The following is a 23,178-nucleotide window of genomic DNA, read 5'->3' on the forward strand; positions in this document are numbered from 1 at the left end:
GTTCGGCTCGCCAGATGCAGGTCTTTTGATTTGACACCCGTAGGTGACCTGCGCGTCGTGATGAGGATGAAATGATGTTGAAGACGACACATACACCCAGCCCCCGTGCCAGCGGAATTAACCAATTACGGTTAAAATTCCCGACCTTGCCGGGAATCGAACCCAGCACCCCTGTGGCCAAAGGCCAGCACGCTAACCATTTAGCCATGGAGCCGGACACATAATAGATGACGGCCTAGAAGGTTGAGAGCCTCAGACACGGCATTTTTTTAAAATGAGAGGAGGAATTGATGTACGACGATCAGACTCAAGGTCCAATGGGGCAGATGTTTGTTGCGCTGCGACAGATTTTCTGCATTCTACATTCTTGGAAGAGTACTCATCACCTACAATGTTTATAGCAGGGGCTTGGTCGGTTTTGGGGGCAGCAGCCCCTGACAACAATTGACTAACTTTATTTGACATTTTAGAAAGGTGTTCAACAAGATTACTTGCCTCCTTACCATGATCTTCCTTTAATTTTAGAGACAGTAGATCGCTCACCCTGTTATAAAAATGGAACAATCTTGCCTGCACTAAGTTGATTAGGAGATGGATCACTTACTTCAAAAAAATAACTACAGTTGCTAACTCAGTGGTGTTATCAGTGATGGTGGAGAAAGCCTCATCAATTTCCTCCTCTCCCAAATTTGGAATACTAATTGGTAATTCTAAAGATTCCTTAAGTTTTGTTATATCTGCCGTAACCGTGCCTCCAGATTGAACATTCCTAATAAGTAACTCATAAATTAATTCCTCCTTGCGCAAGTAGCCGGGATGGAGGACTTCGCGAGCGCCAGAAATGATGGAAGAAAATTTACAAATTTAGAAAAAATTCCAGCGACCGACAAAAATTCTCAGAGTTTGGTGCTGATTCTATGTTTAGCCGTCAAAAGAGCTTAATTGATACCCATTCAACCACGCTCTGCTACCACTTGTTACGGGGACACCCGTGGAGCAGAAAGAGGTTAAAGAAGGTGCGGGGTTGAATGGGTCTAACTACAGTCTCTAAATTAATTTAAAACTTTAACAAAGGTTATATTTCTTTAGAATTTCAAAAATCAACAAATAACAATATAACAGGTACAATTAGCAATTTTGGAACAAGTCAAGGAAAATACAATATTAGTGAATTCTACAGGTCCTGGACTTCAAGCCCCTCGCTTTACAATTCTTGAGCTCCCAGCTCAAATTCACAATTCAAAAAAGGACAACATTAGTAAAGGATAGAATTCCCCTAATTCAAAAAGCACTTGCTCTTAAACTTGCAATATCTAGCCTCCCAGAGGTTCTCCGTTCCCTTTCATCCTCCTCGAGGCAATATAAAAAATCCTACACTCTCTGACCTTCCATGGCCCAACTTCCAATTTGAAAAGAGGTATCTTGTACCCAATATACAGGGCCTTTGCGGAAAAGAACAGGTTAAGTAAATGGCCCGAAACACGAACTGAATGGAGGCGTATACTTGCACTCCTAGATATGAACACTAAAACAACCTAAGGTGCTCTAGGCCGATGAAACAGGGGCTATTCCCAAACTACGGAGGTGACTCGTATAGAAATTACTTTACCATATTACACAATAAAAAACAGTTATAAAAACGTAGTCACCTCAAACCAAGATGAAGGGGAGCTCGAGAGGGTAATTCACTCTCTATCCCCGATTAACAGTTAAAAATTTTATGAAGTTTTTACATTAGCCGGAAGAAGTTACATTTTAGAAAAGCTGGTTACATAACTAAAGAGTCGGACCTTTCTCTCGGGTTAAACTGCGGAGGTAGCAAGAAACAAAGAAGTTATGTGGCCATTACCTGGTGGATGTTCTGTTTACCGGTGAAAGAGGCCCCCGCCTCCTGATTTGAAGTACACACTCAGTAAGATGACGATCAATTGGCCAAGAAACGTGAAAATCCGCAGTTTATAAATCCTCAGGGAAGGTTCGAGACCATTCAAGATTAAACTAGCCACACCCTCTCAAGTGTATTGGTTAATTTCTAAGTTACACTCAGAATCGAAGAAGAAGCCGGTGATACGTGAAAATTAATTACAGAAATTAGGGATTGGCTAGATTCAAAACTGGCGGAAATAGAAAGGAAATATTGCCAACCCAAAAATAAATGAACAACAATCAGTAAAAACTTATGAATACAAAACTTCTTTGAATTATATGTTCTTACATCTCGCACCAGGGTGCATGATCATAGTCTTAGTAGTGTCATCTGTGGAAGAATGTCCAAACTTCTTGATGGATAGCAAACAAAACTAGTAGAAATTCAGTCAATTCAGGAAACTTCACAATAACAAAATTACTCAAAAATCAGGTGGTGACATCTTCTGATTAAAGATCCAAGTTGGTGTAGTTTCAGTTTCACAGTTTCAGCAATAGAGGAGTTCATTTAGGCGCTAGTTTTAAATGCGCGGTACACTCACTAAACAATCAAGTAAGCAAAACGTCTATTTTTGTTTAGGTTTGATGAAACTGGAGACTTGTTTAGGTGTACTCACTCCAGTGATACCTGCAGTGTTGAGGGGTAACTTTCTATGTCATCAAATTTCTTGTGTCTGTCATTAATTAACAAAAAAGATTGTTCTGCATACGATACAGAGCCAATGGAGAGATTATCAATAATTCTTCATCTGTTTGTAGTCAGTAAGGGAAAGGTGGGCTAATACTAACCTGACAAGTTTTGGTGCCCACAACACTGTGCAATCTAACACAGCCACCTCTTTGAACACAAATTTGTTGCCGTTCTCTTTAAAGCCTTGTACATAAACTATTAATGTTCTTGTTAAGGAACATAGCGGAGAAACATTTAAGCAGTCTTCACGCCATGTGTGCATGCTCTTTGATTGGTTGTGTCGCAGTGCATGTCGGGAAGTGAACAACATATGTAAATTGCAGTGTCGAAATGATGACAGTGTGAAAGAAACGTTTGTAGAGTAAAGACATCATATCATTTCTATCTGATACTAAGTGTAACGCAGTTGAAAAGGCAATCGTAAAGTTTTATGCTTGCATAGAGAAACTAAACACTTTTAGTGAAGAAGAGTTAAATGCATAACCAAAGGCATTTTTGGCCAATGTAGCTGCGAATGCTGTAAAGAAGATTTGGGATAAGGTGCCTCGTGAGTGGACTCAAGACCCTGTTTAGTCAGAGCTTCAAACGTGTAGTTTACATCATGAACAAGTGAGTTTAGCTAGGAGACATTCAGTGAGACAGTGCTGTACATGTCAACTCATTAAACTGTATCACGGACCTAAAACTGACGAGTTGTCTTCGCTTATAAACACTTATCATGGCTGCGAAAAGAGTAAGCAAACTGTCGCAGGAAAATGTGAAGAAACGTGTTGCTTATTGTCAAAACAAACCTGCACTAAGACGTGTAGCTGATGAAAATTTGCTTCGTAAAACTATGCAGCCTGTGTCGTCACTTAATGCAACAGTTGCTGAGAAGATATCAGCACTTGTCGTTGCCGGAGCAATGAAAGGAAAACCGTTACTGGGTGGTGGCATTGAACAGCGAAGACAGTAGAACTAATCTATGTAAGAAAGGAGAGAGCAGATTTACTTGAAGAAAGAGAAGTGTATATATACTCAAATAAACACGATTTTTGAAACATAATAAAGGTGTTGTTTGAATTTTTCTTTTGCTAGGGTCTTTACGTCGCACCGACACAGATAGGTCTTATGGCGACGATGGGATAGGAAAGGCTTAGGAGTTGGAAGGAAGCGGCCGTGGCCTTAATTAAGGTACAGCCCCAGCATTTGCCTGGTGTGAAAATGGGAAACCACGGAAAACCATTTTCAGGGCTGCCGATAGTGGGATTCGAACCTACTATCTCCCGGATGCAAGCTCACAGCCGCGCGCCTCTACGCGCACGGCCAACTCGCCCGGTGTTTGATTTTTAATATTAATCCTACCCTACAACATGTCCTAAATTAACTAGTAGTTATAATGTTGACTTGAGTTTAAACTTGTCTTATGCAGTAGCAGAAAGAAGAGGTAGAGGTTCTAGAATTTAAAAAACTCAAGTTTTAATGTACATCCTCTTTATTAATCCATGAATCGAAGTTGTTATTAAAACAAGCCATTTGACACAACGACGAATAACACGTTCGATTAAATAGTGATCAGGATATTTTGTTTTCTGCAGTTCTTCTATGTAGAATCCTCCTTCAATAGGCTGTCCTGAAAGATCGCGAAGTAAATACGTAACTGGACTAGTAAGCTTAACACTCCTGATTTGAAATATTTCTGTGCTCCAGTTGGGTGTGTATCCTTTTGCACCAAGCTCGATAGCTGCAGTCGCTTAAGTGCGGCCAGTATCCAGTATTCGGGAGATAGTGGGTTCGAACTCCACTGTCGGCAGCCCTGAAAATGGTATTCCATGGTTTCCCATTTTCACACCAGGCTGTACCTTAATTACGGGCACGGACGCTTCCTTCCCATTCCTAGCCATTTCCTATCCCATCGTCGCCATAAGACCTATCTGTGTCGGTGCGACGTAAAGCAACTTGCAGTATCCTTTTGCAAAGATAGACTTGTTATTGCTGATGCGAAGGAAATCACTTTTTTTTTAAACTATGGTGGCGCGGATCGACCATTTTGATTACAAGATGAATAGCATCTAAGCGTGGTGTATTCTCAGTAACAAGACGTGGCTTTGTGCCGATAGTGCGATGAGGTGTATTGTTGTAGGTAGACACGAGTCTAGGTAGCAGTTCAATCCAACGGTAAGAACCTTAAGCTATAATTTCTCGCCACATCATTGTTTTGAGTGTACGATTAAAGCGTTCTACAACACTTGTCTTGAGATTGCTGTACGTAGAGTGGTGATGAATGCCAAGAAACTTGAGGTAAGAAGAAAATTCCTTGTTGTAAAACTCTTTACCTTGATCGCTTTGAAGAAGCCTTGGGCAGCGTTTTGATTGTTCAACAATATGTTTAAAAGCGTCTTTGACTTGAGCTGCCGTCTTCGAACGCACAGGTTGTGCAAAAGCAAACTTTGAGTACACATCGTTGACAGTAAGTAGATACTTATTCCCCTTATAGCTAGACGCATATGGAATCATTTCTACTAAGTCTTCTTGGCAGAGATCACCTTTTCGGCATGTAATAACGCGTCTGCGACAATAGGTGCGACGTGCTGGTTTATATAACTCCTGTGCGATGCTTATCTTTATAGTGAGGTGTTATCTTGACGAGCCATTACTCTCTATTTCTAGAATTTCTGATTCGTGACCTGTGCGGGCAGCATCTTGCGAAGCTTTTAGAAGTTGTAATCGTTCTACGAGTAAGTTAGGGTCATTCCAGTACCTTACGTTTACATACGGAAACAAAGGCTTGTAGGTAACATTAAGAGCATGTGCAGTAGGTTGATGTGACGGAAACAGCTCAGAAATAAACTCTCAATACTTGTGACTCTTATTTGCATTTACAGCTTCTGTTCTCTTGTAATTACGTCGTGTTGGGTCAGTTGTAAAAAGTATTGCTTTATATTTTATTAAGATCATCTTGTGAAATTATATTCTTGACAGTTATTCGTGAGAAAAGAAGTTCTTAGAAACATTTAGTAAGTTTATAGGTAACACCTTATACGATGAGACTGTTGGTATTAATCTTAACATTTGCATTACCTATCCAGACACAGTCGTCTTAATAGCGAATACCGTAGGTTGTGTCAGTTTGTCCTGCAACCTTTGTTTCTATAAAAGGAGCACAGAGAGATCCATAGATATTTTGGATAGAAGTCTTAAACTGATTACGATACTCCGCTGTGATCATATCCTCAGACGAAGAAGATAGATCTTGTGTTGATGTAGCAGGTGTTTCAGCAATAACATCTGTAGTTGAAAACTTAACTCGCTTAGATGGTTAAGTATCGTTAAGTTCTTCTTCCTCATCCCATCTTCATCCCTATCCTGCTTCTCCTGTTCCTCATTCTGCTCCTCTTCTTATTCTTCAGGTTTTTCATATTCTTGCTTCTCTTTATCATGAGATGTTTGCATAGAAAAACAACTTGTAGTAGACTTGGGCAATGAAGTAGAAATAAAAATTTCTTTTAGTGCTATACCTAGTTGCGTTTTCAAAAATAAATCAGTCTGCTTGAATACGTTTAAGCTCTTTAAATTTTCGTCGAATATTGTTTCGAGCACGGATTATATATTGTGTAATCTCTTTGCTGCATGTTGTCACGATGGCGGTTTTTGATCAAGTGGAGTCTATAACTCTGTGTTGATGCACATAAAATGATCAAAACCCATGCGACACCATCCATAATGAACATCACTTTCTTTATCAATAACTAAAAAGCCGTAACGATATGAAGACCAGCATGCAGCACACATACGTTTAAAGTCATTGAATGTCATATCATGATTATCATACACATGTCGCATGTTGCGCTCATCTTGCCTAAAAAAAGCACAATGATATTTGCGTTGTCGCGTATCAACTACTTAGGCACACGGGAATAGGTTTGACATAAATAGATGCAATCTACATATTTATGCCGTCCCATACTAAAGCATGCACGAATTTCGTTTTGCTGTTCCGTAGCGACATCGTCAAAGATCATAAGAGAATTCGAAAGAACATCATCCGATGATGGTACTTGCTCATGTACATTAAATTGAAAATATTTCAAACCATCTTTAACCAGATCGTGCATTACAATTAGTAGAATAGTATATAGTGGTTGATAGAGTGACTTTGCGAAAACAAATATTCTAGAAGCGTAAGCCATTTAAAGAGGTAGTGAGTGCGAGTAAAAGACGTGTCTTCCCGCATCCCGATGGGCCAGTTATAATATAGTTCACGCACCTTTTAGTGATACATGGGCTTCCTAGTGTTGAATCGGTCGACCACTGTTATCTTTTTTCTGCTATTGGTTTTACGTCGCACCGACACAGATAGGTCTTATGATGACGATGGGACAGGAAATGACTAGGAGTTGGAAGGAAGCGTCCGTGGCCTTAATTAAGGTACAGACCCAGCATTTGCCTGGTGTGAAAATAGGAAAACACAGAAAACCATCTTCAGGTGTGCCAACAGTGGGGCTCGAACCCACTATCTCCCGGATGCAAGCTCACAGCTGCGCGTCCCTGACCGCACAGCCAACTCGTCCGGTCTCGGTTATCTTCGAGATTCGTATGGGCAAATTTTGAAACACAAACTATAAATCGCTTATGAATCGCTGTGCGACATCTAGCGTACACGTTACGTACTAGTACTGTTGTTGATTACACAGCAAAGCCAAACTATAGAATTCATGCTAGGAACAAGATTCGCATCGAGAAATGTTATACAATATTAAATAATGTGTGTGTGGCACAGTTGTCTTAAGATAATAAAGGTTTAGAAAAATTTATGTCGATCTATCATATTATCGATTCAATTCAGATTTAATTTCCATTCAGTTGGCAGTAGTACCGGAACCGGGAGAGCTCCCTCCTTACTCCACACCACCGTAACACCAAATATCGCTAAAAAGTTGCGCGAAGTATACATCGAATCGTAAAAGGAAACAACGTTCCATGGTGTCTTTGTGTAGTTGTACCAGAACTAGGTAAGAGACGTGGCATTATGTCACTAACAGGTAATGTGTCTTGCTGCTTTATAATTTTCATGGTAACTGAATAATAAAGTAGCCCATAGTAATATATATATATCAAACGAAAGTACAAGTAACTGCAAGTTCATAAATCGCTCTTGACGAGTATAGTCGTGTACAGAATAGTGGAACGACGATATCCAAACGTTATGAAGAAGACAACTGAAACTGTTGGATGGAAAGGCGTTGTAAAGGCTGCATGAAAAGCTACTCGAGGGGAATACAATCGCGAGTAGCCTTTAATAAGGCACTACGTGCAGCAAGAGCGAGAATTTCTCCAAAGTGCAGAGCAATGTTTTTTTTAAACGTGCACGAATTATTCCTGTACCCAAACGAGGAGGATATCTTCTTGGCTGTTTGCTGAACTAGCAGCTTTAGGGTCTTTGCTGGGTTGTGCTAGTGCTGTAGCAAGAACACTTATGGCTGTAGAAGAAGCAAAGCTACAGTTGAAAGAGAGTGAACGTCATAACAAGACAATGGAGGCAATTGCATAACGCTGCAAAGGCGTACACATGAAGCTAGCGCCATACAAAAAAGGACTTGGCATCTATATATCACCAAAAAGACGTCTACTGAATGCACTGCCACATCGAGCTATAACACACGAAGAAGTTCTTACGTTTGCTAAACACCTAAGAATTCATTGTTTTCGTGGTGTGTATATGCGCGATCAACTACCAGCATGACCGCGTGCACGTGAGAGAACTGTAATTAACTTAGACAACATTCGCGGACCTGGAACTCATTGCGTTGCCTACGTTAAACGTATATATTGAGTATGGTATTTCGAGAGCTATGGAGACTTACCTCCTCCATTTGAACTCATACCTTATTTCGAAAGCAGTGCAGACATTGTTTACAATAGGAACCGTGTACAAAAATTCAATACACGCATGCGCGAGCGTTTATGTCTTATATTTTTATATCAAACCCAGACAGTAGACAAAGAGCATCAATGTGCATTTGATGACCAACCGTGTAAGATCGTTTACTGTACGCGAAGAAGGACCTGAAACAACCGTCTACTTTAATCCACCGATCAAACTCGGTCATCAGCCACATAGTGTGGGACTTGTGTCGTTTGAAAGCTACAATCAAATATATAATGTGCGTGATGGCGTAAACAAGTTCTATTACGATGAGTATGTGCTAACGCTACCCTCAGGCAGTTATTCAGTAGACGATATTCATGACTACATTTAAAGTACGTTAACTGAACCGTTTAGTGGTGAGAGTTTTAGTAATAATAATTAAAAGTTTTCAATTACTGTGAGCAACATCACACATAAATGTCTTATTAAAACTTCATTCAAGATTGACCTCAAATCACAACCTGATTCGATTGGACCATTGCTTGGATTTTCACCAAGAGAGCTCATACCGAAGTACGTTACGAGTCTGATCATCCTATAACACTCTTCGATGATCATCATGTAAACATCACTTGTAATATTATTACAAACTTGTACCGTAATCAACAAACTTCACACGTCCTGCACGACTTTATTATTACATTTATTATTACAGAGGAAAGTGGTTATACTATTCATGAAAAACTGTCAGTAGTTCTTTATCAGTCCTGTGTCTGTAAAACACATTAGTAACATCGCTCTTAGGCTTGTGAATAAACATAATCAGCTCATTACTTTAGATCAGCACGCGTACGCGGCTTACAGCCTTCACCTTAAACCAGTATGAAAAATCTATAAAACACGGCGTACATTCAGGAGACATACTACTTGTTTGCGAAGTCTCAACGAATTAACAGATGACCATAAGCCGATTCCCCTAGATTTAGGTTGTACGCTACTACAACGAAATGAAAGAAATGCTACACGTTATGAACACAGTAGAAACTCATGAAGGTGTAGTACGAAGTGAGCTTCATTCTTATCAACCTTTTAAGTTTGAATTAAATAACAATGATGAAATTCGCTTTAACATTAATCAGCAAGATGTATACACCCTACCACACGAAAGTTACCTCTCTCTTGACGGACGGTTAGATTCGGCAGATGGAAGTGGACGAAGCATATCTCAACTAAACATTCATAGTCTAGCTTTTCTCTTTTCTGAAGCGCTTTATGAAGTAAATAATGTGGAAATAGATAAAAAGGAAAATGTTGATATTACTATTGCAATGAAAATCTGCCCTTCTTATAGGCAGTGATGAACAAAGTAATATTTTACGGATGGCAGGATGGTGTCCGAAAGCTGATAAAAACTGGATGATTAATCTGGACGTTAGTTTCTCTGGTATGATACCATTAAAACATATTCTCGACTTTGCTAATGATTTTAGACATATTATAATCAACGCAAAGCAAGAGCTAATTCTGATCCGTGATCGAAGTGATTACAATTTTGTTAAAGCAGCAGAATCACCAGTAGTCTCGATAATTACTCTCTTCGTCGTATATTGTGAAGGATTCCACATTTAACATTATCCGATCGAGAAAAACTTCTATTGCTCAAGATTGTAGAAAATGACACACCATTACCTATACGTTTTTGAAGTTGAGAGCTGCGTGAGTGTCCTGTGTTACCGCCTTCAAACAAGCATCGCTGGGCTGTTAAAACATCACGTTTTACTGAAAAGCTTTGTATATTATTTGTGGATTTCTAACCCATCGTAAATTCAACCTTGAAAAAGATAGCTCACAGTTTGATCACTGTAAATTAAGAAATATTAGACTATATCTCAACGGAATTACGTATCCCTACGAAAACAAGGGCATCAATCGTGAGAAAAATAAATTTGGGTTGCCCTATGACTTGTTTTGTAAATTCCACTCATCGTATTATCAGAAAGAATATCGACCGCTATTTTCGCCTGAATAATTTAAAAATGAAGCACCGATTGTAGTTATAAACTGCTATTATCATGAAGAATCTATAAAAGAATCTCCTGTCGATATTCGTTTAGAATTTGGAACATCTGAAAATATTCCTACTAACACAACAGCCTATTGTCTTATTATTCATTTGAGTGATGTCACTTACCATCCACTAACGAATATTGTTACACGACTATAAATAAGTATAGCCCTTCATCATTATAATTAGTGTGTGCTTCTACACCGTACACTATGGAACGGAAAGAAGAAAACGACTACACGGTTACAGACAATCGTCTTGATAACAAACAAAATGTTAATGTGCATCCTGTTCGCCTACCACCTAAACTAATACGCTACATCTTATTTACCTCACTCAAGTAAGTGAGGCTGTTAAGATGTTCTATAAACATAGGAACTTATACCAGATGCCAAAACATCTGATTCAGTGTTTACCGTCAGGATTATTATCTACGTACGCTGCTCCTTTCGTAGATGCTTTATGGGACTCCCTACCTCTCCGCAGTAAGATGTCAATCGATGTAGCTTCATGCAGACGCTGTCGACGACATTAAGCATCGAAGTGAAAACCACATCGAATGCGACTGCGATGGACCTATCCGAAGATTATAAACTGTAGACAGTGTATGGGTGAACTTTTTCCCTTCTTTACAGTACCTGATAATGATTCAGAAGGGCCAATGACCTATATGTTAGGCCCCTTTAAACAACAAGCAAACAAGCAAGCAAGCAATGACTCACAAAGGAACTTAACACATGGATGGCATCAATGTAGAACTGAATCAACTTCTTTGTGAAGTAGAGTATAATATATTTTGAAACCTTAATTTCATAAACAATACATATTTTGTGTAATTTGAATGCTGCAGGGGGCATTACAATTTTGGAAGCCTGCTACCTCTTCACAGTAAGATGTTAAAGAGTAAAGCAAACTTGTGGGCAGCATAATAAATACTGTGGTATAACCGGTAGTAATATGTTTAATTTTATAAATAATTACACAATAAATATTTCATTAACAGTAAAATGTTCTTATTGCATTCCCTTTGCCTTCTCACACCTATCCAAAATATTCTCACTTATAGTATATATAAAGGCTTGAGTTTACTAGGGTGTGACCTTGATAACGAACAGTCTAAACATGCATAAGCATGTCGACGTAATCGCTGCATGTTAAAACAGTATGACCTTAGTATGGCACATGCTCAGTCCCGCTATTATAGAACTACGCATAAAGTAGGTACAATGTGTTTGATTCGCAGCTCGGTTACAAAATTTGAAAAGTGGTACAAGACCAAAAACGTATTCAACACTGACACAGGTGCTCAACGAAGTAGGGACGCGTTTTAGGGGGAAGAGGAGGAGGAGTGGTGTTGATAGTTATATGTCTGTCGGATGGAGACTTCGAGCATTTAGCAGACCTCTCGATGCTATTCGACAGGAGAAGGCTATGTGCCACTACCGGGTTTTACCCTCTCCCATCCTACTATCACGTATCATGTCATTTATTTCATAATACTATCTTCCCTGATGAGGTTGACGTCAGGAAGGGCATCCGGTTATAAAAATCGATCTTGACATATCCAACCATTGTCCCGTTTCTCTACAGTGCCATGTATGATGTGAGGTGAATCTGTAAAGTTAGCGACGGAAGGCAAGCGTCTCAACCGTTTGAGCCATTCGGCCTGGCAGGGTAAGGTAGGTGGTGGTATACAATTTCTAATTACTAGATTGTGTGCCCAAAAGAGTCTTGATTAAATTCCATCCTCTTCGCAGTGCTCATATGGAGTGAGGGCATATAACGCTGTTGATGGTTATTTGTTCGTCGGATGGAGACGTAAAATCTTGAGCAGACCTCTTGATGCTATTCGATAAGAGAAGGCTATGTTCCACTATCGGGATTATACCTCTCCCTTCCTACTATCATACATCATGTCATTCATTTCACCTTATTACCTTCCCTGATGAGGTTGACGTCAAGAAGCGGATTTGGTTATAAAAATTCATCTTAACAGATTCATCTCACCACAAACCCAACACCGTAGAGAAATGGGACAAGGAATGTACTGCCCCCTTCTTACCTGGCTACTCAGCCGGAGAACGAGAGTGTCAGTCGCAGACCGTTCGTTTTCGGGCTATGCAAAAAAAATGTTTAAGGGCAGGGTTAGCTTAAGGACTAGCGGCTATAAAAATAATCACTAAAATAAGGTTTTAACATTTATTAAAACTAGCACTCTTCACAAAAACTCAAATTTTAACAAAATCCTGTATTATATTTTTGTTTCTTCTCAGCCGGTTTCTTTGAAAATTCGGAATCTCTCCCCCAAATCAACGAATATGAATATCTGTAATTATATATATATAAATATTAGCCTACATTGACTGAATAAATGAATAATTAATTAAATTTTATGAGAAGGCCTTCTCTGATTAAATCAGATTATTTTAAAAATTAAATAAATATTTCTTCGACTCAATAATTGATTGATTATTTCTCTCATTAATGAAAAATATCAAAATAAAATTCTCCTGTCGAAATCCTTTTCACAATATTTTTTCAAATCTTAAATTCATGAATTAGAATATTTCTACAATTATCATTATAAGATTCTTCCTAAAATTTACATTAATTGGACGCAGCGTATTTCATTAATATCACCTACGTTGAAAAATTTTAACTATGTAAAGGTTACAATTACTGACTTCGTGAGTTCCATCCACGGGCATAACCCTTGCTTATTCACTTTTTTCTGATACATCAAGCCCTATTCTATCTTATTTTGAAATAAAATTTACTAAAGATTCACATCTCCATAAGATATAATCGACAAAAAATCATGAAAAATCGATCAGAACACACGCAGTGGATAAGAGATCAAGTCAAATGTCGTCAAGGAAAATATCACAATTCACAAAATATTGATAAATCAAACACACCACGCTCACACTAGGGTACACGGGAATATTAAATAATATTTACAACGAATACTAGTCCTTGATTATTATTTTTAAATTTTAATCTAAATCATGGAAGATTTCAGATGACGGTATCGGCTAAAGAAATACCATTGCGACGAATTGGACTGTGATGACGTCAGGATTATCACTTCAATAATAAAATTAAATTCAACAACGATGTTCAAGAGAATGTTAAAGATAAATATCATCCGAAAATATTATATAGCACGCCATTATCGCAGGTTAAAATAAATATCCATGAGTTGCGACATTATTATTATTCTCCTAATATCATGACTATCAATTAACACGTGCTCCAGTTGAAGAAATTATGTTTAGTAACATATGCTCTTCTCATTAGACTCAACTAATGGATCCATAAATAAAACACCTAATAATTGATCCATCTCCCAAGTCCACAAATATCACAAGTATAACAACTGTAACAAGTACAGTAAATGCAATAATGCAAAACACAGTAAACGCAGAAAAAAGCAGTGAATGATCCGTCAGGATTCGGCCGTATTCCAGGCTCACATCTGCTTAATTAGAGCACATATTAACGTCATATAAAAGCAAACAAAATTTACACTCATGACCTTATTTTATCTTTTAACACGAGATGAAGTTAAATTATTATTATTATTATTATTATTATTATTATTATTATTATTATTATTATTATTATTATTATTATTATTATTATTATTATTATTATTATTATTAACCGTGCGTGGTCACATACCCGCGTATGCTAAAGCTTGATAAAATTATCTGATGACTCTAATACGTTGAAATCCGTCCAAATATCGCGATATCGTCGAGGAACATCTGACGTAAAGAAACATACTAATATTCTGTCCTACATGATTTTAAATAAATTATTATTTAATTTCAAATTAATTCATAATTATCGGAGAGGTCTGTTATTTTTATATACTCCTGTACTACTGAATTGGGACAGTAAGAATACATTTCGAAGACATACACAGAGCACTGACTATCTAATAGAGTCCAATACACACTCACACACAATATCAAACTACCTCGCACCCAGGAAAGAATAAATGAAATGTCTAACTACTGCAACACTAACAGAAATCTAAGCAAATGAATAAGGAAGAGTAATGTCTACATTTTAGGTACACAGATTTACAGATTTAATTTTAATTAATATGGTACTTAAGTGAATGTTGAAGCTGGATTTTGACCGATGACCTTAGACATGGGACAGGTCACCCACCGTCGAACTCCGTCCCCCTCATGTACAAAGTTGCCTCACATTTTAGCACATCATAGCAGCTGCGAGGACGAACATGGAATAATAGTGGACTTCCTTTGGCTGGTGTGCTGGCATCTTGAAATTATTTCGAGCTCCACAGAGTCTTCCTCTTCTGTTTTTCCAGTAAAGAATAAGCTGAAACTAACTAACAAACAAGTCTTAAAACGTGTCCAAAACACACACGCGATGAGAAATGTTATGAATTAATACGTATCCTTTCTGATGGTCTTCTAAATTCGTAGATCAAACTTTTATAATAATCTGAACTGCCAAATAATCGAATCCAGGGAAGTCTATTAATTTAGCATCGGCAGATTTTCCGAGTAGCAGCATTCATAAGAAGCATTCAGAATTAGATGCAGGCTAAGACGAGAATTCACAGTAGAAAAATGAACAATTAAGAATGCAGAATGAACAGTTCTTTTGGGAAACACCACATTATAATTGTCTTGAGACGAGGGTGTGTTGCCGTAATCCTTTCTGATTGGTTCATAGCTTGCACTCGAGCGGGTGTTATAATTTTATTGGTTGATACAGTTAGACGTAGGACGGCCTTGATATTATCGATCGACTGGGTTTGGAAATCTCCCCCGCCGGTCACGTGGCATACAGCTGTCTATCAGGCTCTCCTCTCTCACCTTGGAAATTCCTGCTCCGAGCCGCTCGCCTCATGGTGATACTGAACTGGGAAAATTTACACCCTGGCTGATGAAATAATATTTTAACACACTGAGATATTAAAATATTCCTTCTTTTACCAATTTTGAAAGGGACAGTACGCACATTAGGTTATAACGTCATGCACCCTTAGCCAGCAGACCGCATTTCAAATCACCCACGCTGTGACATCATAGCTCTGTCAGGAGAAGGCCTGCGCGTTCGGTTATGTAAAGATAAGCATAATTTTTAAATCGCCGGCGCTTATTACGTCACAGCACCCTCACTACTGCAAGGGGAGACGGCAAAGAGCCTGTGAGAGGTTAGGATACCGTTCGTAGCCAAGGTTAGGTTAACACACGTGTTAACCACACCTACAAGTCACCTCACAAGTTCAGTTCCTCTAAGGGGAACCCGTCTGAAGTTAGTTTAGCGTTCTTCGCAGTGAGGTTAGGTTAACATGTCATAACTTCAAATACCAGTCCGTAACCGATTGGACTCATCCAAGGGGAGCCTGCGTCTGAAGTTAAGTCAGCGTTCGTGCGCAAGGTTAGGTTAATACGTCATAATGACGTCATAACCTCATCTGCAGGTCTCCTAATCGATTCGTGGCTCCTCCATGGGCACCCGATCGATTCGGCTCCTCCAATGGGGTCCGTGACTTTTCCGTTATTATTATTATTATTATTATTATTATTATTATTATTATTATTATTATTATTATTATTGTACCGGGAGGTACACCTCAACTTCGCTCATTCAAAATAAGCGCCTTTATAAACTCTCCCTCTCGATTAAAAGGCGAAACTGATAATACCTGAACTTGGAACTTTAATCGGAAGATGTCACCTCTGGAAAATTAAGGAATTGTGTTATTGCGAAGTTTCTTAAACTGATTGAATTTCTCCTTGTTTTGTTTGCCATTCATCAAGAAGTTTGGACATTTCTCCATAGATGACACTACCAAAACTATGGTCATGCACTCTGATGCAAGGTGAAAGAACTTACAACTTAAGGAAGTTTCGTATTTCTAGGTTTTATAACTGAATCTATGTTCATTTATTTTTGGATTGGCAACACTTCATTTTCTTTCCGCCAGTTTTGAATCTAGCCAATCATAAATTTTTGTATTTAATTTTCAACCAATCCCGCATTTCTTGTTCACTTTGAATTTACCAATAAAATTTCAGAGGGCGGTTCTGGATTAGTCTTGAATTCTTTCGAACCTTCCCTGAGGGTATATAAGTGGCGGCTTTTCGAGTTTCCTTGGCAATTGATCGTCGTCTTGGTGAGTGTGTGTGTTAAAGCAGGAGGCGGGGTGCCTCTTTCTTAGGCCAGCAGAACATCTACAAGGTAATGGCCACATAAATTCTATCTTTCTTGTTGTATCCGCCAAGTAATCCGAGGGGAAGGTCCGAACCCTTACTTATGTAACAAACTTTTCTAAAATGCAAATCTTCTCTCGGCTAATGTAAATATTTAATAATGTTTTAACTGTGAATCGGGGATAGAGAGTGAGTTAACCTCTCGAGCTCCCCTTCATCTTGGTTTGAGGTGACTACGTTTTGATAAGTGTTTTCTGTTGCAATGTATTAAAGTGATTTCCATGCGAGCCACCTCAGTAGTTTGGGATTAGCCCCTGTTTCATCGGCCGAGAGCCCTGTAGGTTTTAATTTTTCATTCTCGGGAGCGCAGTGTGCGCCTCCATTCAGTTTGTGTTCGGGCTGTTTGCTTAACCTGTTCTCTTTCGCAAAGGCCCTGTAGGTTGGGTACTAGATACTCCTGTATAAAACTATTTCTATTTGTAAGCTGTACCTTGAGAGGCCAGAGATTGTTAGATCTTGATGTTGCCTTTAGTAGGGTGGAAGAAACTGAGAGCCTGTTAGCTCTTTTCCATATTTTGTAATAGTGAAGAGTGCCTCTGGAAGGCTAGTCATTGTAATTTAGGGAGCAAGTGCTCTTGAATTAGGGGATTTCTGCTCTTGACTAAATTATTCCTCACTTTGAACTGTAAACTTGAGCTGGTAGCTCGGAAATGTTAAAACTAGGGGCTTGAAGCCCATAATTGTTAAAGTCCTAAATCTTGGATTTTCCAAGTCTTGTTTTAAGATTGCTAATTGTACCTGGTATGCGGTTATTTGTTATTTTTTGAAATTCTAAAGAAATATAACCTTAATTAAAGTTTTAATTCAATTCTTGATGTTGTAAGTTAGACCCATTCAAGCCCGCACCTTCTTTTACCTCTCTCTGCGTTCCACAAATACCCAGGAACAATTATATTATTATTATTATTATTATTATTATTATTATTATTATTATTATTATTAATCTCTATAGAGTGATAAATAAGTTACAAGATTGTGAGCAAATGCAACGTGACCTCGAAAATGTTGTGAGATGGACAGCAGGCATTGGTATGTTGATAAACGGAGTTAAAAGTCAGGTTGTGAGTTTCACAAATAGGAAAAGTCCTCTCAGTTTTAATTACTGTGTTGATGGGGTGAAAGTTCCTTTTGGGGATCATTGTAAGTATCTAGGTGTTAATATAAGGAAAGATCTTCATTGGGGTAATCACATAAATGGGATTGTAAATAAAGGGTACAGATCTCTGCACATGGTTATGAGGGTGTTTAGGGGGTGTAGTAAGGATGTAAAGGAGAGTGTATATAAGTCTCTGGTAAGACCCCAACTAGAGTATGGTTCCAGTGTATGGGACCCTCACCAGGATTACGTGATTCAAGAACTGGAAAAAATCCAAAGAAAAGCAGCTCGATTTGTTCTGGGTGATTTCCGACAAAAGAGTAGCGTTAAAAAATGTTGCAATGTTTGGGTTGGGAAGAATTGAGAGAAAGAAGAAGAGCTGCTCGACTAAGTGGTATGTTCCGAGCTGTCAGCGGAGAGATGGCGTGGAATGACATTAGTAGACGAATAAGTTTGAGTGGCGTTTATAAAAGTAGGAAAGATCACAATATGAAGATAAAGTTGGAATTCAAGAGGACAATTTGGGGCAAATATTCGTTTATAGGAAGGGGAGTTAGGGATTGGAATAACTTACCAAGGGAGATGTTCAATAAATTTCCAATTTCTTTGAAATCATTTAGGAAAAGGCTAGGAAAGCAACAGATAGGGAATCTGCCACCTGGGCGACTGCCGTAAATGCAGGTCAGTATTGATTGATTGAGTATCGATTATTATTATTATTATTATTATTATTATTATTATTATTATTATTATTATTATTATTATTATTTATTTCTTAATCTCCTTACCTTCCGGGGTTGGTTTTTCCCTCGGACTTAACGAGGGATCCCACCACTACCGCCTCAAGGGCAGTGTCGCGGAGTGTGAGACATTGGGTCGGGAATTACAACTGGGGAGGATGACCAGTACCTCGCCCAGGTGGCCTCTCCTACTATGCTGAACAGGGGTCTTGTGGGAGATGGGAAGATTGGAAGGGATAGACAAGGAAGGGGAAGGAAGCAGCCGTGGCCTTAAGTTAGGTACCATCCCGGCATTTGCCTGGAGGAGAAGTGGGAAACCACCGAAAACCACTTCCAGGATGGCTGAATCGAACGCACCTCTACTCAGTTAAACTCCCGAGGCTGAGTGGACCCCGTTCCAGCCCTCGTACCACTTTTCAAATTTCGTGGCTGAGCCGGGAATCAAACCCGGGCCTTCGAGTGTGATGGCTAATCACACTAACCACTACACCACAGAGGCGGACCTTCAATAGTATTAAATTTTTAATTACCAACAATCACAGTGACATAAACAATGTAGAGTTCAATGAGTCCGACCCACATTCTGAAGCTCCAGGACACTGCCCTTGAGGCGGTAGAGGTGGGATCCCTTGCTGAGTCCGAGGGAAAACCAACCGTGGAGGTTAAACAGATTAAGAAGAGTATTCAAGACTCTATTAATTATTTAAAGTACCGGGCGAGTTGGCCGTGCGCGTAGAGGCGCGCGGCTGTGAGCTTGCATCCGGGAGATAGTAGGTTCGAATCCCACTATCGGCAGCCCTGAAGATGGTTTTCCGTGGTTTCCCATTTTCACACCAGGCAAATGCTGGGGCTGTACCTTAATTAAGGCCACGGCCGCTTCCTTCCAACCCCTAGGCCTTTGCGATCCCATCGTCGCCATAAGACCTATCTGTGTCGGTGCGACGTAAAGCCCCTAGCAAAAAAAAAAAAAAAAATTAAAGTCATAAGTTTGGTTAACTATCAAAAATATGCATAATAGTAATAATAACACTCATGTCAAGTCAATTATATTTTAATGACATTTTAAACATTTTTTGGTTCGTTTATGTTTAATATTTTGTATTACGGACAATTAACCGAATGTGTTAACAACGATTGCAGTGAATGAAAACTCTCTGAATACTCTCTCACCAGCTGCTGGCCATCCGTAAGTTGGGAGAAAAGAATATTCATTCATTCAGTTATTGTCCCTTTTTCCCCAATATATTGAGTTCGATCCTGGTAGAGATGGTGGTATTTCAGGGTATTTAAATGCAACAACTCCGTCTTCCAACTCATACTGTAAAAGAACTCCAGCAGGATAGAATTGCGGCATCTTAGCATATCTGAAAATCTATAGCATGTGGTGTGACTTTAAACAAATAACATTATTGACCTGAGTCCATGAATAATGGCATCATGGCCAGTGCTCTTTTTGAAAAGACCGTACTCGAAGTAAATTGAACTTTCACTGATCACAGAGTCCTTGTAGCGAAACCGTGCGTAATGGACTGGTTCTATGCCACTGATTTGCTAGAGGTCATACAGAAGAAATGACCTTCGGTCCCCCACAGCACAACTAAATAAATAATTCCTATGGCTCAGTCCCTGGAACTAGGACACACATTACATTCACAGCAACCTCGCTTTAGGTATTTGAGCCTTGGGAAATGTAGGTAATTTAACACATCGTTTGTGTGCCCCACTAACACAGTTATACGTTACAATTACGATATCAAATACACGGAAGATCAGAATATATGATATGCGAAGAGTGAGAACTTTTAACCACGGTCTCGCCTTTTTTTAAGTCACACCTACACCTGTAGCTGTTATGGTGACGATGAAATAGGAAAGGGCCACGAGTGGGAAGGAAACGACCGTAGCCTTAATTAAGGTACAGCCCCAACATTCTCCTGACGTGAAAATGGGAAACCTCGGAAAACATCTTCAGGACTGCCGATAATGGGGTTCGAACCCACTATCTCCCGAATGTAATCTGACAAGTACGTGACCCAAACCGCATAGCCACATGCTCGGTTATTCTCGTCATAGCTGGAGGATCATCTTATTCTTATTCGTATTCTTCTTCTACCTCTTTTTCCCCACATCTGTGCTGTCGCGGGTGCGAACTGTGTGGGACATGTGGATTTGGCCCAATTTTACGGCCGCATGCCCTTCCTGACTCCAACCTTAGATGGAGGAATGTAACATAGTGTTCCTGTGGTTGTTGGTAGTGCAGTATGTTGTCTGAATATGAAGAGGAAAGTGTTGGTACGAAAACAAGCACCCAGTCCCCGACCCGGAAGAATTAATCAGACGCGATTAAAATCCACGACCCGGCTAAGAATCGAACCAGGACCCTCTGAACCGAAGGCCTCAACGTTGACCATTCAGCCAAGGAGTTAGACGTTTTCTTTGAGGATATGTGAAAAAATCTCATAACTGCCTCTCAAGCTATTCTCATTCAACAATGTCCGACGCATCGCAGTGGCTAGAAATAGAACTGATTTGTTTTGCAAGCTGCTTTACGTCGCACCGACACAGATAAGTCTTATGGTGACGATGGGATAGTAAAAGCCTAGGAATGGAAAGGAGGCGGCCGTGGTCTTAATTAAGGTACAGCCCCAGCATTTGCCTGGTGTGAAAATGGGAAACCACGGAAAACCATTTTCAGGGCTGCCGACAGTGGGGTTCGAACCCACTATCTTCCGGATGCAAGCTCACAGCTGCGCGCCCCTAACCGCATGGCCAACTCACCCGGTAAATAGAACTGAAAAACACTTTCATCTTTATTAAAATACAAGTTATTTCTTAGCTGTCCGGATCCTTTAAGGTCTATTCACACATATCCGTGGCGTATCAGTACCGTGACGTGTCAGTTCCGTGAAATTGCATCAGTGTCATTGATGATTCATATCGTTCCTTTGAATCTGACTGTCGTGTCCACACTTGTCCGGCGCAGTGCCGTATTTTCTGCGTCGGTATCAGTGCAGTATCCGTTCCGTGATATTGAGTATTGTCGCCAACGATATTTTTGCTATTTCACGGACGTGTTCTGCTGTGAAGTTTGTACGCGCTAGTGAATATAAAATGAGCGACGTAAGTTCAATGCGAGTGGTTAAGTAAATATTTGCTTCATTGTATTTGTACTGTATTATTCACTTACCTCACACAAGCTGCTAACCGTTCCCACGGTATTATCGCCTTTCTCCGGCGGGTGTCTTGTCGTTTTAAGTGAACTTCCAGTTTACTCAGCAATATGTTAAAACAATTTTCAGATATTCTGAAATATTCAAAATATTTAGTTTGATCGTCAATTAGTTCCTTATACAGGGTAGCGAATCGCCATCACTTTCTCCATTCTGCCATGCCTCATGTACCCACTTCCTTTTTTTAAACTGACGCTGTTCCTCTTCACCTAGAATTATAGCAATAACCGCCAATTCCACATCCGTAAACTTTGACATCTCGGCAATCACTGAACTGAAACTGAAACAATACTGATAGGTGTGGATAGCCATCACTGAGACGTCACGTATGTAACGGAACTGATACTTCACGGCACTGACACGTCACGGATATGTGTGAATAGACCCTTACAAGTAGACTATATTATAATTATTACTGTACCTATTCTAATTAGTTTTAAAATCTCATTTTTCCTTTTTTGGGAATACTTGTCCATTGTTGGATTTTCTTGAAAACTATGGGCAGGCGCCTCAAGATTTGCTGTGATGTAATATGAAATGGCACATGGCTTTTAGTGGCGGGAGAGTTTGAAGACAAGTTCGGCTCGCCAGATGCAGGTGTTTCAATTTGACTCCCGTAAGCAACCTGCATGTCGTGATGAGGATTAAATTATGATGAAGACGACACCTACACCCAGTCCTCATGCCAGCAAAATTAACCAACCATGGTTAAAATTCACGACCCTGCCGGAAATCGAACCCGGGACCCCTGTGACCAAAGGCCAGCACGCTAACCATTTAGCCATGGAGCCGAACTGCTGCTGTTTTTTTTTTTTTTTTTTTTTTTTGCTTTACGTCGCACCGACATAGATATGTCTTATGGCGACGATGGGATAGAAAAGGCCTAGGAATTGGAAGTAAGCGGCCGTGGCCTTAATTAAAGTACAGCCCCGGCATTTGCCTGGTGTGAAAATGGGAAACCACGGAAAACCATATTCAGGGCTGCCGACAGTGGGGCTCGAACCCACTATCTCCCGATTACTGGATACTGGCCGCACTTCCGAACTGCTGTGATGTAATGAGTTAATTTCAAAATTCCGTAGCTTATCCTCGAATTGGTTAGTTCGTACTAAACTTATGGTGCGAGGACTCGGCCGCAGAGATTCGCTTATTTAAAAAAATCACGAAGGGACCGTGCTGTCAGGCTGCTAGGGGAGGAATGAACTTATCATTGTTGTCAATGCAGTAACTTGTGATTAAATCTAACTCTCCTAAATAATTATTTAGCCACATACTTGCTTTATCTTTGAACTGAAAACATCGTTGTTGCACCTAGAAAA

Source organism: Anabrus simplex, chromosome 2, assembly GCF_040414725.1.
Source record: "Anabrus simplex isolate iqAnaSimp1 chromosome 2, ASM4041472v1, whole genome shotgun sequence".
Classification (NCBI taxonomy): Eukaryota; Metazoa; Arthropoda; class Insecta; order Orthoptera; family Tettigoniidae; genus Anabrus; species Anabrus simplex.